The following is a 6371-nucleotide window of genomic DNA, read 5'->3' as shown; positions in this document are numbered from 1 at the left end:
AGGGCTGGGGCCGGACAAACCTGCCATTTCTCACCCCTGAGGTGGGTGTTCCGCAGCTCCCAAATCACCTGCACGCCGCCCTCGTCCAGGCTGGGCTGGGCCAAAAGTAGCGCAATAACTCCCTTGCCTTGGACGTATTTTGCAGCCAGTTGAATATGCTCAAGTTTTCTCTCAATCTCTAAACAAAATTCCTTTACATTCCCTCTCTGATACTAGAAAGCAAATCATCAGGTGATGCCTGGGGCCACTCCAACACCTTGTGCCCCTGTGCTGAGGTGAAAGCTGCAGCCAGGCTGCTGTACTGGAACTACGTTTTATTGTGCCTGTGCAGTGAGAGTCAGATACATTTCATCGTCTGTGTAATAAAATGCTTGATTAAGTAAATATTTTGCCTCCCATACATGGAAGCATGTAGTTGTCCTAGGGTGACAGGAAGGATTTATTAAGCCGAAAATTTCTAAGCATGCCCCAAGAGGTGGCTTGTATTGACATATAGGAAAAGACACGTCAGAATCAGTTCGACTTCCTCACAGCCTGTCCAACAGAAAAAAATTCCTTTGTTTCTGGTGGAGAATTTCAAATTCAGCACTATCATTGTTACAACCTGTTCTCTTGCTTTGCATTTTTCTGTGCACTACAGTTTATATCTAAACTCTTACCTGAACATAGAGTTCATATCAACCAAAAGGTCAAAGAATAGACAAAAATATAAACAACTATATAAACAGCTGTTTAAATTAGAAATGGATGGTGGTTTGGTTTGGTTTGTTTGGTTTGGTTTTTTTTTTTTTTTGGTGGTGTTTTTTGTAGTTTTGTTGTGTTTTTGTTTTGCTGCAAATGGAAAAGCAGCCACTGGCTTTTGGGCTGTGTTGTCTCAGTCCCTGTAGAGTTTGCACATTACAAATATCTCATGACTGGGTCAGCACAGTGGCACAGCAGTGATGGAGAGCCTGTGTGGGGCTCTCTGTCTCTCTTTGTTTGCAGCACAAGAAGAAAATCTAAGCTCAGGGTGCATCTGATCAGAAAAGGTGGAAGTAGGTCTGAACTTTGTTCAGCCCCAGGACTGCGACATTTCAGATATATGCTATAATAATGTGACCACATATTTGCAACCAGACTTAGGACAGATTTCCTTCAGAAAGACAAAATTATCTAAGAAGTGGATCCATGGGTAAGAAGTAATACTCATGGGGCAGATTATGAACAGAGCTAAGCCAATGGAAGTAAATATAGCTTCACCAAATTCAATGTATTAGGAAAGATTTTTAAGTCCCAAAGTGGGGCTACTGGTAGGCAGATGGAAGAAATAAAATGCCAAATCCAAAGTCCCTTTTTTCAGACCACCTTCTACAAACATGATTGATTCTTGTTACAACAAAAGCAACACAAATACCACTTTGCCAATACCTACTGAGCCAGACTTAAACATGCCACTGATATTTACTTAACAAACATTGTTACATACGTACTTTGCTGTGGTTCAAAGAACACTTGTTTATTTAGAACAGCTTATTTTAAAACAAGGCTTTGGGTGTTTGTTTTTTGTTTTTGTTGTTGGGGTTTCTGTGTGGTTTCGGTTGGATGGTAGGTTGGTGTTTTGGCCCTTTTTTGTTTGTTTGTTTGGTGGGTTTTTTTGGGTTTTTTTTTTTTTTTTTTTTTTTTTTTTTTTTTTTTGTTCCTGGCATGATAGAGCAGCTAAAACTGCTAAAACCCTTTCTGCTTTCTGACCTTGCCTTGTCAGAGCTTTGTCATAACAGGTGACAGCATATTGGTACTGAGTCTGCCAGCGTGCATTTTGAGGGGCTGGGAAAGGCCACTCGCTTTTAGGTCTTGATTATCAGGTGAGGAGTACTTCACTCTGCTCTCACAATGTCCTGAACATTGTCTGTATACCAACAGTTGCAGACTTTCTTCCTCATTAACCCCAAAAGTCATGTCTGATGTTATGCACACAGTTCTCAGCCCAGTCCCAGAGGGGTGGCTGGGCATCTCAGCTGCTCCTGAGCTCTCACATTTGTGCTGTGTCCTTGCAGAGCCTTACTTACAGTAAGCAGAGTGTGAAACAGCTGGCACCACCCAGCGTGGGGACAGTGCTGTGACTCTGTGCCCACCGATGGCATTCGGCTCTCCCAGGAGTCTCACCAAGCCTGGCACACAGTGGGGTGGGAGGACAAAGTTCTGGCATCTCAGGAGCTCTGACCAGTATCTCTGAAAAACACCAGAGACAAACCTTTATAAAGCACCTGCTTTCTACATTTCTCTTCACGTTTTTTGGCAGGATCCTCACCAGAGCCCTCAGCAGCAGCCAGATTACCCCAGGACTAGGCCAGGGTTTGCTGCAGTGTGGATGCCCACAAGCCCCTGTACTTCCCTGCAGCTCATTTTACCCACCTGTGAAAGGGCTCTGAGGGTCTGCTTGTAAAGCTTAGGTATCTGTAAAGGAAAAAATTCATTTTCTGTGTAGAATAATATTACAAGCAAAGTAACTTTTGAGGGTTTGGTTTTTTTTGGGTTTTTTTTAGGCGAAAAGGGACAGTTCTTTATGGAGGTAAAAAGCAATATTCCTCACACATTCTACACTGCAAATACCAAGAAAATCTTATCAAACATATTCCATTTCATCTTTAGGCTGAAGACAAAGCCGTACCTCCTCCCCCGAGCTGGGGAGCTGCAGGATCACCAGGTTGACGTCATTCTCCTTGGTGATAAAACATGCTGCATGCTGAACTTGGCACTCAGCATGCTCAGGTTGAGCTAAGAGCTAATGTAATGAACTGTGGGGAAGGATTTACATCAAATACCACTCTGGAATATTAAATACAGAAAAGACCACCTTCTCACTTGAATAACTACACGCTGGCTAAATTCCTCCTTTTGTTTAAAAGAGGAATCACCTTCTTGCTTCCTTTTGAAAATTATATGTGTTGGTGCACTGTTTCACTACCTGTGTAATAAAAGGATGAAGTGACTTCTGTTAAGTACCATGGGCTGAACTGAGATGAGTTTTAGCTCTAGCAATGACTCTTGCCACTCGACGGGGGGAGCAAGCAAACCAAGAAAAGGCAGATTCGAATTTCAAAAAGTGTCCCCAGCTGCTTGCGCTTGCTAACATAACCTCAAAGGCAGAGGTGTCTGGGAACACTCCTGACTCCACTTTGCATGTGGGAGTCCAGTACCAAAGACCTTGCACACATATTTCCACTGCCCCAGCAGCACTGCAGTGCTCACAAGCTATTTCAGTTACCTGTGTTTGTGTTCTCCTTCTGCCTGTGGATACCAATGTAAGGCTTTCAGCCATTATAAGATATTTCTCCAGGCTCATTTTGAGTCAGAAAGAAAAATATTTTCTTGTGGTAAAAGCTGTAGTAAATAAGCAGCAAGAGTCAGTTTGAAGGCAGGGTTTAGTTCCAGTGTTATGGCTGTGTGTTTGAGGGAGAAGTTCAGCCAGTGGAAGTTAAAAGCAAAGACTCCTAGCAAATGACCTAAGAAGAAAAATGGAAACAGAGAAGCTGGAAGAGGGGAAAAAGTGGAACATGAGAAGACCAGAAGATTGTTTCCTGGACTAACACTGTTAAACCACAGGCAGAGCTTGAAGATCCAGAACTTCAAAGATCTTTAGAAGCCTCAAAGCTACTTTGCTTAGTGGCTCTGGGTTCCCTGGCCTTTCCTAACTCAGTTGTCTTGCCTGCTCAAGAGGCAGCTGCCATTGCTTCACAGGGTTTGCAGAGCTGAGTCCACTGAGGTTTGCATGGGAAGTGTTGGAGGAGAGTCTTAAAGATGGTAAACAAGTGGAAAAAAAAGAAAACACGAGACGCTTTGCCCAAATAACATTCAAAGCAGGCACCAAGAGAAAGTATTCAGTGGAGTTAAGCCACAGCCCTTTTGCTCACAGAGCCAAAGTTTCAGCAAAAAACAACTGAAACACCTGGACATCCCCTTTGTTCTGAACCAGCAGCACAGGCTGCACAGGGATATGGCAGCAATTTGAAAGCTTGTTTTCTGCATCTAAACATCATGTCAGGACAAACTGCACTCCATCCTGCTATCATTTAACAGCACCCCTGGGACCCCTGTACCTTGGAGGCATGATGTCACACATCAGCAGAGAGATTATTTGTTTTGAAGCTTGTGAATAGCTCTGAGACTTCATTTCAAAGCACTCCTTGCAGAGTCATGACTCAAACCCTTCTGGTCTCACTGAAGGGCACAACTGACTGCCTATGCTGTTTCTCAGCACCCAGCAAGTGATTATTAGATATCTATTTTCCTTTCTTCTTTTTTATGCAGGAATGCCTTTGCCATTGCTCAATTCCTTCATGTTCACGACATATTTTCTTATATGTTTTATCAATGACTCCTCTACTGAGACAAGAAGAAACACCCAGATGAAAAGGCACTGCAACAAAAACCAAGGCATTCATTCCATTTCAGATGATTTTTAATTTATGTATTAAATTATTCATATAGTCATTGGGTAAACTGCAGTATGAAAACCATTTTCAGACCTGTGATCATGTAGCTGTGCATGCCACCTATCTGGTTTCTCCTTTTGTCAGAATAAGCAATTATTATTCTAAATTTTGTACAAGCAAAAAAGATGCTCATCCAGGACAATTTGCTGAAAAGCCAACCTTTTTTTTTCTCATAATAATTCATATTATATTAATATGAATATATTATAATAATTCAGATCCGCTTGGAAGCATCTACAGTGATACCCGGGTTTAGAAGCAAGATTACCTGATAGAAAATATGCAGCATGGAAAATAGAGCCATTCATTCTGTCATTTAATGCTGAATTGTTGAACCTTATTAAGTTTTAAAACACAAAGCTTTTTACTAAAGCCCTGGAGGTGCATAAAGAACCTCTCCTTCATCATGTCTACATTGGAATTTACTCTTGTATTAGCTTTAAAGCAAGAACAAATGAAAAGTGCAGACACTACATAAGACTGACAGCCTAACTGAAATTTGGAACACTAAAATCACACTCAGTTTATTCCAGTGTGCTGCCTTCCATGGTGAAGGACCATCAGTAAATCCACTTTTATCCCCAGGAAGTTCCATCACTGAGTGACAGTTCAAAAAGCCAGAAAGGGTTCAGAGAACAGGGCATGTGATGTTGCTGTGTAATTTTGGAGAATAAAGGAAGGGGCTATGGAATGGCTGAAGCATTTGCAATGGGATCCAAAGATATCGGCATCCTGGAGCAGTGAATATCAGGTCAGGGCTATTACTGCTCCACAGCAAGGCCCTTCATGCTGCATGGGCAGCGGTCTGGAATCACCCCCACACAACAGGCACAGCCTCCCAGTGCACAGAAGGCTTCAGAGGTGTGGCTTGGAGAGAGAAGCTCTCCCAGAAAGTAAAGATCAGGCATCATGATTCCAGATTTTAATTATAATCTGTCCTCAGAAAATTTAGATGGACAGGAGATTGAACAAAGGTGCAGGGGCTGAAAATCAGTGTTTTATGTTAAGTGAAATTATGGTACACCAGTATGGACATAAATCTGGCTTACAGAGAGGGTTGATTAGCACAGTTCTACAGTCCAAGTAATGGAAATAAAGATGCAGTGTGAATTTCAGGGAATTAATCATACTGATCACATCTTTTCAATGATGATGCATCAGTCATTTTTATAGCAGATGAAATTAACTGCTTTTAACCGTATTTTAATATAACCCAGAATATTAACTTTGCTTATGAAGAAATATTTTTTCTGGGCAATTTAATATCTTTATTGAGGACCTGGATGAGGGGATCAAGTGCACCCTCAGTTTGCAAACGACACCAAGATGGATGGGAGTGTTGCTCTGCAGCAGGGTAGGACGGCTCTGCAGAGGGACCTGGACAGGCTGGATCCATGGAATGGTGCCAGTGGTGTGAGGTTCAGCAAGGCCAAGGGCCGGGTGCTGCCCTTGGGTCACAGCAGCCCCGCACGGCTTTGCAGGCTGGGCACAGGGGCTGGGCAGTGCCCAGCAGGAAATGAGCCATGCTTAATGATTCCATGATTTTTACCTGCAGAGAAGTCTCTGGGCCCACATGCTCATGCCCACACATCCTCTCCCATCCTCACTGCAGCAGATAAGCAGAAGAGACACTGATGTGTGATGCACTTTCCCCCTAATGGAGACACAGGAGCCTGCAAGGAACAGAAGAGATGAATACCAGGTAGCAAATTACAGCTGGTTACAATAGATAGAGTGTAGGGAAATAGAATGTGATATTGCCAGGAAAACTGTCAGCCAACTCTCCCTCTCCTTGCAAGTCCCTGTGAAAACAGGGTACTTGTTTTGTTGAGCCTTCAATGAAAATATATCTGCTCCTTCAGCTTTGTAGAACCTCTGGAAGACTGATGAGAAAAGCTT

Source organism: Taeniopygia guttata, chromosome 10 (assembly GCF_048771995.1).
Source record: "Taeniopygia guttata chromosome 10, bTaeGut7.mat, whole genome shotgun sequence".
Taxonomy (NCBI): Eukaryota; Metazoa; Chordata; class Aves; order Passeriformes; family Estrildidae; genus Taeniopygia; species Taeniopygia guttata.
This window is presented reverse-complemented; position numbering follows the sequence as displayed.